This window comes from Macrobrachium nipponense, chromosome 34 (assembly GCF_015104395.2).
Source record: "Macrobrachium nipponense isolate FS-2020 chromosome 34, ASM1510439v2, whole genome shotgun sequence".
NCBI lineage: Eukaryota > Metazoa > Arthropoda > Malacostraca > Decapoda > Palaemonidae > Macrobrachium > Macrobrachium nipponense.
The window spans coordinates 26,202,559-26,215,058 of NC_061095.1; positions in this window are offsets into that span (position 1 = coordinate 26,202,559).

A 12,500-nucleotide genomic window follows, 5' to 3' on the forward strand; every position below is an offset into this window, starting at 1 on the left:
GGAATGGAGGCATACATGAGCAATTTAGGGACATTAGGTATGGACAGACGGGGTTGAAATATATATTCAAGAAACTATTTACATACTTGTTGAATAAGAAGGAATGTATACGAATTATTTTTGAAAAATTGTAGTAAAAACCGAATTTCCTCGTGAAAGTTGTGCCAGGTAGAGGATAACATGTAGGCACGGTGCAAACAGTGTGAAAAATACTATTTAATTTAAAACTGAAAGAGCAATTGCTGTAAAAGTAGTACCTTGACCTGTAAAATGTCTTTTTCTAAAAACACTGATATTAAAACCTTGAGGAGCCACTAAGAGATTGCTCAAAGTCAGAGCTGATTCTCATCTTGGAGTTAGTCATCGAACTGGATGTCAATTAAAAAACTAAAGAATTTTCTAATATAAGAGACCACTGTAAGAAATGCAAGACATCATTCACTTATGAAGACTTTAATGTTATCGCCCAAGCACCAATGACCACTCTCTTCCTCCATCCTGGAATCATTAACTATTAAACAGCTTGTTCCTTCCCTTAAAACAGTCAGAACTCTTCCACGATCTTATATATCGCCTAAGTTGACGTCGTCCTCCTGAAAAACTGAGAATGTCACTCAGTTCTTAGCTCAGATAGAGTAAGGTACAATACATTTTAAACATTTTAACAACATATATATATAATTTTAAAAAGTTTTTTTCTCAGTATTAGGTTTTCAATGTTTTTTAATAATGTTTTAGCTTATTTTTGTTTGTTTTAAATTCAAGTTTCTTGTTTTTAGACTTTGTGATTTTTTTGAACCTGAGTCTTTTTTTAATTTTTATTCTTTGTATTTTACAGCCCTGATGATGAGACATGTAAGTCTCGAAAATTTGGTCCAATAAATTTAAAATGCTACGATGGCTGTTTGCTGTTTTATTCCTACTATATATATATATATATATATATATATAATATATATATAATATTATATATATATATATATGTGTGATAATCAATAAAGCTGGCCAGTTATACAGTATTGACTCGACTTCGTTCCATACGATTATATAACATATATACATCCATACTATGTGTGTGTATATATATATTATATATATATATATATATATATATTATATATATATGTGTGTGTGTGTGTGTGTATAATGAAGTGTACCGTAAGACTAACGAACGGCTTTATTGACTGCAATCTTACTACTCTCTTTCAAAGATGTAAAATATATTGTCTCGCTCACATTCTATATATAAAAAAAAAACAGGAATGGTCCAATTTCACTGGCCAAGCTCTACGCTGGCTTATTATATCAGAGGGGAGTCATATCGTCTGAAGGTTCTATTGGCCATAAAACCGTAACTTTACAGCTGCCGTATAAACAGCGGCCCCCCCCCTTCCACCACAACCACCACCATATCACTCTCTCTCCTACGACATATTACCCTATAAACTATATCCACGATGTCGAAAGAACCTTGAGTTAATAGATATGAATGACTTGCCATAAACTCAATGGTAGGGGCATTATACTAAAACTCGATCAACCTAGAAGATACCGGACTTATCCTTGAACGTGAATGGTTTACTATTTTCACTGTATTTCGTCCTGCACCAATCAAAAGGCTAAAAGTTTTCTTTGCAGAGAATGTGGTAAGCTTAAGCCAATTCAACAGTATGAACATGAACCAAAAGTATAACTAATATTTCTGTACAAATTAATTTTTCAATCTTTTTCCTTCTTCCTTTTCTCGTTTTCATCGGGGCTGGGCTAGATAATGACATTTGGGTGCGTGAATATGAATGGTTTACTATTTATATTTCCACCCTTGCTCAATAAAGACAAAAAAAATCCTCTTTCCGGCGAAAGTTTTGAGTTTAAAACGAAAAAAATAGATAAAATAACTTTAATATTTTCATTAATATTTCTGTAAAAAATATTTCTTATATCTTTTCTTATCCTACCCCTTTCATTTTCCTGCTTTCGTTCGGGGCTGGGCTACTTAATGATATTTGCTTGTATGCCCCATTGGTCTTCGAGTTGCACACACACACACACACACACACACACATACACACAGATCATTTTCAGTTATAAGTTCAGTAGATCATCCTTCGCTGCTTTTCACGCGCTACTCTGTTCCTACATTGTCGACCATTTTAACCCGCACTCCCTGTGGCGTCATTAAGGAGAGACACTTTCTCCCTCTTTGTTCCCGGAGATTCTTCCCCGCCCTTGGCGATCATAACCCTCCCACTGCATAATGGATAACACCCTTCAGAGGCCACCTGAGGAGGAACGAATTGTCCTCAAGAGGAGGTCTCAAAGATTCTTCTTTGCCTAACGAGGTTGCGGGGGGGGGGGGGGGGGGGGGGGGGGGGGGGGGGGGGGGGGGGGGGGGTGGGGGGGGGGGGGGGGGGTGAGGATGAGAGCAGACGCCCGCCGAGGAGACGTCCTAAAAGCCTAAGAGAAAAGAGTAAGACGTCGAAATTTTTTTTTACAAATATGGCATCTTAATATTCACGGGAGAAACGCGATATTATTATTGTTAATTGGGATGTCGTGCGATTGGAACTTCAAAGGTTCAACCCCAGATGCAATGCATTACTACCTTAATACGAGTCTCCTTGCATTTTAATAGTTTTGTATATTGATTAATTTATTTTTTCATTTTTATTTAAATAAGCGAGCTCTCTCCTTTCTGTATTTCCCTTTACCTCCTCTTACGTCAACCTAATGAACCCAACATTCTTTGGAAGCTTGATTTTCCAGTCAATGGGCCCTGTGGTCTTGTTCCATATGAATAGGGTTCGCCTTCTAAATAATAATAATAATAATAATAATAATAATATAAAAATAAATAATTATTATTATTATTATTATTATTATTATTATTATTATTAATATGTTACGCAAACAACACTTAGGTAACCTAAGCTTCCTTATCTACAAGGGGGCAAACTTACCCAACCTATACTTAGGTAAGATAGGCTTCCTCATCTAAAAGGGGCATTTGCCCCAGGATACTAGCCACCATGTGTAGCAATACAGCGTTTCCAAGGAGTTACAGTGCAAGATCTTCAAAGTGATGTGTTCTTAAAGAAGATGTGACATTTCTAGCAAGGCAACGTTGAAGAAGTTGGACAACCAAGTGAGAAGAACAAAATGATTGGGTGGAAATGAATCGGCAAAAACAATATCGCCAGCAGTGCGCCGCGCAAGTCACACTTTAAGGGATTTATAGGCGGGAAATCAAGCTGTTAATAGGAGGAAAAGTGAGATGGAGAAAGCATAGGCTGCACAGAACTTCTCAAAAGCCTCCGAGGGAAAGAATAGATTGTTTGTATGGGGTTTTTACGTTGCATGGAACCAGTGGTTAATCAGCAGCGGGACCAACGGCTTTACGTGACTTCCGAACCACGTCGAGAGTGAACTACTATCACCAGAAATACACATCTCTAACCCCTCAGTGGAATGCCCGAGAATCGAACTCGCGGCCACCGAGGTGGCAGGTCAAGACCGTACCGATCACGCCACTGAGGCGCTAGGGGGGAAAGAATAGACAACCAGAATAATTCCAAGTACATAAAGGAACTGAATATTTCAACTTCATCCCGAAGCTTCCGTTGCTTCACCTTGTACCATTAAAAGCTCTAAATGTTTCACCAACTGCACTGTTCAGAAAAGCCAAAGCTCTTACCATAAAAGTTGCTTCAGAAAGTAAAAGCATCAATAAACTAAACAGAAAAGTGTACGTTTTGAAAAGGACTATTTTTCCTAGATGAATACTTCATGGTTTATCCGACAAGACTTTAGAAAGTTTCTTAAAAGTAAGGAGGGACTCAACAAAAACCAATTTAACTGACCCATTGATTGAGCAATATAAAACAAACTTGAACGTCCTTCCCTTTACTTAATTTCATGCAATATATCTTTCGCGAATGACAAAATGGTAACGTTGATATCACGAAACCGATAATGGTAAGTTTAGCGATAAAAATTAAAATCAATATAATTACGAGAAGCTATAAATAAAATCTATCAGCGGTGATTTTCTTAACAGCTATGTGTCTCGTATTTCACCTAAGGTGCTCCGTCGACCAGAACGTTCTTCAGAGGGTTTAAGATATCGACATGACTATTAAGAGCAAAAACATTCCATTCAGGTAAAAATATTAAATAATAATAGCCTATTTCATTTCTAAAGCACAAGGACACCTGATGATAACTGAAGACACTATGAAGGATAAGGGCAACCTTAAAGATACATAGTAATTTAGGATCAAAATAACGAATAAAAAGTATCTATTGCAAAGTCTTTATACATTAGTTTTGAGTGAGACACAAAACTCGTGGGAAGAATCTGTTAAAAGAATAATTACTTAGGTGGCTAAAAAAATTATTATTGTATTACGGATTTACGGTTTTTGGTAGACAATTATCTTGATGTACAGAAGGCCACCCTTCTCTCTCTCTCTCTCTCTCTCTCTCTCTCTCTCTCTCTCTCTCTCTCTCTCTCTCTCTCTCTCTCATCGTATTTCCATTTGTCGTCTCCTGGAAAAAAAGACTGGCTACATGTCCGTCTCCCAATTAATATTAACACTTTAAACATAAGACGTGATAAAAAATGGCACAACTTTCAAACACCCGACATTCATCAGGGTTATCATACAAGGAATATAAATTACTTATGAATATTTGAGTAGTTAAAGAAACTCCTTTTACCCACCTCACAGATCTGAAAACAGCATCCAATTTCGAGTTTGAATAATAAACTCCACACTGAGCTTGAACGTCAAGATAAGTCTTAAGCCCCTACTGAATATTTAACCAACTGAAACATGCCTCAATTGCGAGGTACGAGTATTAAAAATTATATTTCAACTAGAGGAAGAAACGGGCTCGTTACGAACACATTGTGCTAAAATATTATTATGAATATCCTGTATAAAATGTTAACGGAATTATTATTAAAATTCATTACAATTGATAACCAGGTTTATTCATTCAATCATAGTTTATTATTTAAACTGACAGTTGGTCAGTTTACTCTGAAAACTTCTATTTTAAACTGAATGAGACTGAAAAGTATAGCTATATATATATATATATAATATATTATATATATATATATATATATATATATATATATATATATATATATATATATGCCTTTCTCCCATTTGAGGGAGCGAGTTCCAAAGCGTATGGCCTTCCATCTCTCGGGAAATCTTTACAGATGAAGTTGCTAGCTTCCAGCTGGGTGGACCAATAGGCAGCAGTGGACCGGGAACGAATAGAATAGGATAGGATATTTATGAGGTCATTTAGCGCTGAAACGGATATTGACAGTAAAAAGGTTTGAAAGGTGTAACAGGACGAAATGCTCTCGCGAGGAAAGGGTGGAAAGTACGACGGAAGAAAGAAAATATGAATGGAGGTACAGTAAAAGGAATGAAAGAGCTCGCAACTAGGGGCCGAAGGCCCGCTGCAAAGACCCTTCAGTAAAGCAGCAATATAAAGGGAACGCATCCATTGCCAAGCACAACACACTCACGTCTCTCACTCCATGATTAACCCTCCAATATTCCAAGCAAACAAGGACACACCACGGATAACTTGATAACATTAGTTCCGCGCCTCTCTCTCTGATTCTGTATTGAGATCCTCATGCGATTATACAAACCATTTATTATGCAATGGGCGTATTCAATTAGGCTGCTCCCACGAGGGCGCATTCGAAGTCACCCTTCACTGGAGAATTCAAATGATGTTCCCTGACTCAATCGCCAGGTAAAACCAATAAGCCGTTTTTAGGGTTGGCAATTCAGTGAGTGGGTCATACGGTTCAGCTATATTATTATTATTATTATTATTATTATTATTATTATTATTATTTCATATGAAGAGAACGAGGCAAGCGTAATACCTCGAATCAACCAAGATCCCAGGACTATGCAAACTTACAACCTCTCAGGTGAAGACAACTGTCTCTGAAACGGAAAGGAGTTAAATCCATCATCTATTTCATTACAACTTTACTTTGATCTGTTACCTATCGGATTTATTCTTCATCTTTAAAAGGAAACAAATGTTGCTCATAAACAACATGAATAATTTGGCCTCCTGGAATTCGTCCCCTTTCCAGTTCAAAATGAGCGAGAGTAAATCAGGCTACCTTCCCACAGCACTATTCTACGAGAGATATAAATGGAAGCGGCAAGGATCTTCAACCTCTTTAAGCATGTCGGTTACAATGACAGCGCGAATGACTACATCAAGTTTTCCTTTTAACTTTGTGTTTGCATATTCGTGGCCTCAGCCGGATCGATTGATTGTCACTGCCCATCATCTCACAAACCAGCGATTGCCACACTGAAGGATTTCGCGTTCATGCCTCTACATATGATCTCTGAAGACCGGAAGGATTTGGGGCTATACAACCAAAAAAAGATAGCGGCATGTACGTAGTAGCTAGCAACCTTATTAATATATCTTTATCTACGTAACACCGAGCAGGACTATAAACATACTTGTTTGCACTCGTCTAAAAAAATCGAATCAGTTTAATAATTAAATAAATAAATAAATAAATATATATATATATATATATATATATATATATATATATATATATATATACATATATATGTGTATATATATGTACGTACTGTATATTTATATATGTATATATATACTTAAAATTATGACCTTTTATCTTAGAGCGCATGACAGCAGCATGGCAGCAGCAAGTGTTAAACTCTTTTGTGATGAAGTGGCTAGCTTCATGACGGTGATTTTCCTGGTAGCAACCAACCACAGTCGTCTAACTACAGAACGTCGTAGCAGTCCTTGGACAACGAACGCATAAGAATATATAATATCTAAATACACACACACACACATCTATACATATATTTTAAACAAACACCACAGATATTGATGTGCAAAAACACAAACATGCACAATTGACCCCATGCGATAAGAAATAACACGGCTTTCTACAAAGTCTGAAGTCTCATTTTTGGGCTTTACCAGAAACTCAATCACGCTGATTAAATCCATTACCTTAATTATGCTGGGAGCAAACAGCGTTTATCATCCCACTCTCAGGACAACTACATTTTCAACACAAGAACATTATATATCTCCGTACAAAATTTGCGAGGTCCAAAAACATGGATCGCGCTCGTTAGCCAATAGGAAACGAGAAATGTTGTGTGATGATAATTATAATTACGGTTTGAGTGCGTTGACTGTCCAGTCACTATCCTTTTCAACGACAAAACTCGGTAAATTTGTGTTGCATATTCAGATTAGAATAATTCTCCATCACGCCCACTTACGGGCTTACAAGCCAGGTAGGTAGGTATATACAAGGCCCTTTCGACTAGCTCATCAGTAACCGAACCTTTAAACATTAAATTGAATTCAAACCGGTCTTGACTGTTGCCAGATGCAGCAATGACTGATCACGTCCCTCACTTAACAATCTAATTATTTAACTTAATTACTGTTTACTAAGTGTCATCAGTAAATGAATGGCATTCATCATCTCATTCACTTCTTTTTCTGTTTTTATTTTTATGCGTCACTACTTCGGACCACATACAACACAAATTCAACTACACGGCAGCAGTGTTTTAGATACAGAGTTTCTTTAAATAGTTGCTTTTTTTCATGCAGGTTCGTATCATTTTTCAAGATTCAGCAAAATCCTCTATTCTTAACTCTTTTCTCTATGGAGTTTCATAATGAACCACCGCAGTTTCTCCAAGACTGCCAATGTGTATTGCAAGTTTCAGCCATGTTCGGTCATTTACAAGACAAGTGTCAACCTTTCTCGCACTCCTTTTCTCGAGTCCCAATTCGGGACTGGGATTATTATGTAAATACTATTGACAAAGCTTGGTCCTATTTCATGAATTTCTAAACGAAGAACTCAAAGTTTTGCTTATGGCTTTATACCTCCAATAGGACGGAAATGAAACCAGACAAAAAAAAAAAAAAAAAAAAAAAAAAAAAAAAAAAAAAAAAAAAACTTCTTTAAGGCATCAATTAATACAATCAAAACAAACTTTCATCTAAGAGAATTTGAGTCAAAGTAAATGAAATATAATTAATCAATATTCTAATTTATTATAAGAAAGCCGCTTCAAAACTCCTTTCGTGACCTTCATAAAAGATACCCTACGGCGGAGTAGCTTACCCACTTACGCTTAATTAAGATGCAATTACCCGGCGATACGTATCCCTCGTTCAGATTTTTTTTTCTTTTTTCAAACAGATGGAAGCACGTTCGCAGCAAACTTGATTCACTGAGTCACGTCCGTCCCGACAGGGATTATGAAACATCGGGGTACACTATAAAGAACTTGGCCCTTTTTTTTAAATAAGGGAAAAAATGTTTCTCTGAAAAAGTTAACGATAGGGAAAAGTAAGTGTCCTCATCTAGCTACAAATAAATATGAAAACAAGAGAAGGTACAGGGAAGAACAGTACTCTGAAAATACAAATAAATAAATAAATAAATGCATACATACATTCCTGCTGAATATCACTGTTCTTAACCAGCGACAAATAAATATGAAAACAAGAGAAGGTACATGGAAGTAGAGTGCTTTGGATATATAAATAAATTAATAAACAAATAAATAAATAAAAAACGTGTCGGGATCAAATGGCTGCAGCATTTCACGAGCTACAGAGCTCAACTTTCAAACCACCGCTTAATATAAATACAATTGACCATATTTCAATTCGTCCTACTGATCATACGCATCTGCCTTTTACAAACAGTAATTCTTTTTTGGGGATGTGAAATTCCTGAATAGGTCAACGCAACAGTCCCTCAAAGGAAAACAGATTTGAGAGAGAGTGAATGGTTTTACCATGGGTTTTTCATTGATATAAAATTTCTTAGCAAAAACGAAAAGCCAATAAGGATTTCAAAATGAAAGTGCAAAAAAAAAAAAAAAACTATGATCGACCTATCAGACCAAAAAAGTTTCAACTGTCAACTCCTGATGATGTGAAACAGAGAGAGAGAGAGAGAGAGAGAGAGAGAGAGAGAGAGAGAGAGAGAGAGAGAGAGAGAGAGAGAGAGAGACCGACGTAAAATAAGAATATGCTCTATTGACCAATTGAATTTAAAGATATTCTTAGCTTATTTTAGTTTCATACGACTGACAGATGACAATATCCGATGTGTAAATTACGAAGGATAAATATATATCAAAGTTGATATAATTTATACATAAAGTATAATTGGTTTTCAACATAATACAAGCAAAAAGATTTGCTAATATGGTATTTTGAATTCTGAGTATAATGAAATTATGATAGCAAACAATCACTCATACAATTTACATAATTATATCACAACGTATATCGTACATCAAGACTGTCGCGCTTGGCAAAATCTATTTAAATATATTTCTTACGTCCTACTAGACGTATTCATCAATTCTACATATACCTTGTAATACCCATAACGGCTTCTTATCTTCTCTGACATTTTAGTTAAACTTTCCACTAAAAGCCACTGAAATCCTTAGGAAAATAACAGCGCAAATCTCTTCTCTCACAGACCTTCAAAATCTTCATAAATGCAATTGCTAACGCATGCCCCAGACGGAGAGGCATTCCGTCTCGTCGTATTCTCTCAGCCTCACAGCAGTCAGCTGGGCTATGGAATGTGCGAGAGAAAACGAGGACCCAGCAGGATGCCTCATTCATGGATGGTGCCGAATACCGCGCGCCATCATGAAGGCGGGACACTCGCTGTGACATTTGGAAAGCAACGTCGTGATTGCAGATGTAGACGGTGGAAATGAAAGACACAATTATAATAATTTAACAGTCAGTCGCACTTTTACATAATTGTCGTTCTAGACGAGGAAACAAGAAGTTTTCTCCTTTGGTAAATGAAACATCAAATTTTCAATAATGGTATGCAGCAAACGTTTACAATATAGCTAAGAATATATTTTGTTTACAGTCTACCTATCAATGCTCCCATCCAGTTGCCTTTATACGCAAAGTAACTGGTTGGGAATAAATATATTTCTCATATAATGGATGTAATGTTCGAGTAACCCGACACAGTTTACGGTATTTGGAGCCTAATTTGGAGCCTTATTATTATTATTATTATTATTATTATTATTATTATTATTATTATTATTATTATTCAGAAAAACGAACCCTATACATATGTAACAAGCCCACCATAGGGGCCATCGACTTGAAATTCAAGCTTCCAAAGACTATTGTGTTCATTAGGAAGAAGCAAGAGGAGGCAAAGGGAAATACCGAACTGCATTGGGCGAAATAATGGTAACCTACAGAAACCCAGGAATACATAACGTTAAACGTCTAGCCCACGATCACCCTTACCAATAATAAACTTGAATGTCAGCGCGCAAATATATATATATATATATATATATATTAATATATATATATATATATATATCTATATGTGTGTGTTTGGTGTGTGTGTGTGTGTATAAAAGGCAAATACCACGGAGGAAAAGTGAAACAACGGGGTGGTTCACTTTTCCTTGGAGGCAGTTGCCTTTATTTATACATTCATCATGTTCCATATCTTCGTGAATCAGTTATTCATGTATGTATATTTTGTGCTACCTGTTTCCCTATTCCCAAATACTTCCATTCATATCTGTCCATAAAAACGAAGATACGATGTATCTCTTTCATAATATTCAGAGCAACGCATAAACCACTCTCACTGAGCGAGCTATACTTTCCGAATTTATGATCTATATTCCTACTACAAACGAAAACCTGTATAGAAAAGGAGGCCATTTTTCAAGGCGGACAAGTACTGCACAATGGGAGCACCGAAACAAATAAACTGTAGTTACCATTCGTCTCTATGAGAGCGCTACGGATATCTTTCTCCTCTAAAAAATAAAAAAAAAAAAAAAAAAAAAAAAAAAAGTATGAATAATTCAGGAGCCTGGGGGCTGGATTCTGAAAAGAAACAACGAAAATAACTACAACTCATCCGTCTACACATGCTGACAGATGGAACACAGAGGCAAGAACGTGAACCGGGGTGTGGATAAAGCTGGGACGTTGATGTCAGGTGGAAGGAGTGCAAAGAGGTAAAGGACTCGGTTTCCATATACTTCGAGTAGCACACAGTCTGGGAAGTTCTCCCAGAGCAAACATCCTATGTATGCTCTTACATTCCCTCGAGTTCAAACCAGAGTAGCCTCTCCACACCAACACCAAAGGCAAATATACTGTGCCGTCGTCAACCTGTCTCAGGAAAGGGATACGTACGATAGTCTGGTCGCAGTCAATTGAACAGTTTCCTTGGCAATGTTTGCTGTCTTGTCGTCTGCCTGCCCCTGACGCCTACTCCGCTTCGTTTTGTGCAAGTCGACAACTTTACCGCAAATTGAAAATATCTTTCTCTTTTCTAATGATATAACTCTTTATTGTTTGTCTCTGCGTGCGATATATTTATGAATTCTCCAACACCCAGTCCACTGGGTCAAGATTAACAAAACTATGAACTTTAAAAGCGTGAGAAATATGATCTAAAATATTTAATGCTAACAACTGTATTTTATGTTGAGTGTCAAAATGAGACAATAATCACAGGTGGAACGCATATTTAAAAAAAAAATTAACTTAACCAGACAGACCAAGAAATTACGTTACCAGACTGATGCAGCTAGCCCAAAGCATTTGTTCTTCACTGACAGGGGAGAACTGGAACAACGTCAAGTTGAACTGATGAACAGAATGTATGGGGGGGGGGGGGGGAGGGGGGGGAAGAGACACACACACACACACATGCACGCGGGACGCCTATCTTCAGTGCTCTTTCTGTAGACGTTTGTGAAAATGTCTAACAATTACGAATGCAGCGAGAACTTCGGAAATGGAGATGCAGAAATACATATCAGCGGTCTGTGAAAACCCGCTTATCTCAAAGACTAATATTTTAGTTGTTCACGGTAATGGTTTTAACTAAAATATCCAGCATTTTAAATAGGCTTACGTGCAATCATAAGTAAATTCCGTCTTCCAAATATCTTTCAAAAACAATTCCGGTGAAACATGAGAAAGCAAGGTATATAAAATATGCAGGATCTCTGGCACATGAACAATTGTTTGCTTTGTTTGTTTGTTTGTTTGTATGGTGTTTTTACGTTGCAAGGAACCAGTGGTTATTCAGCAACGGGACCAACGGTTTTACGTGACTTCCGAACCACGTCGAGAGTGAACTTCTATCACCAGAAATACACATCTCTAACCGCTTAGTGGAATGCCAGAGAATCGAACATTCGGCCACCGAGGTGGTACGCCAACACCATACCGACCACGCCATTGTATTCCTAAATAAAGAAAACGGGCTACTTGTTAAACCACCTCTCTTCAACTTGAGTAATATCAAATGTATGCATATATTAATGACCGCAAATAAGCCGAATTTTATTTCTAAGTCGAAATGTCTTCAAATTTAG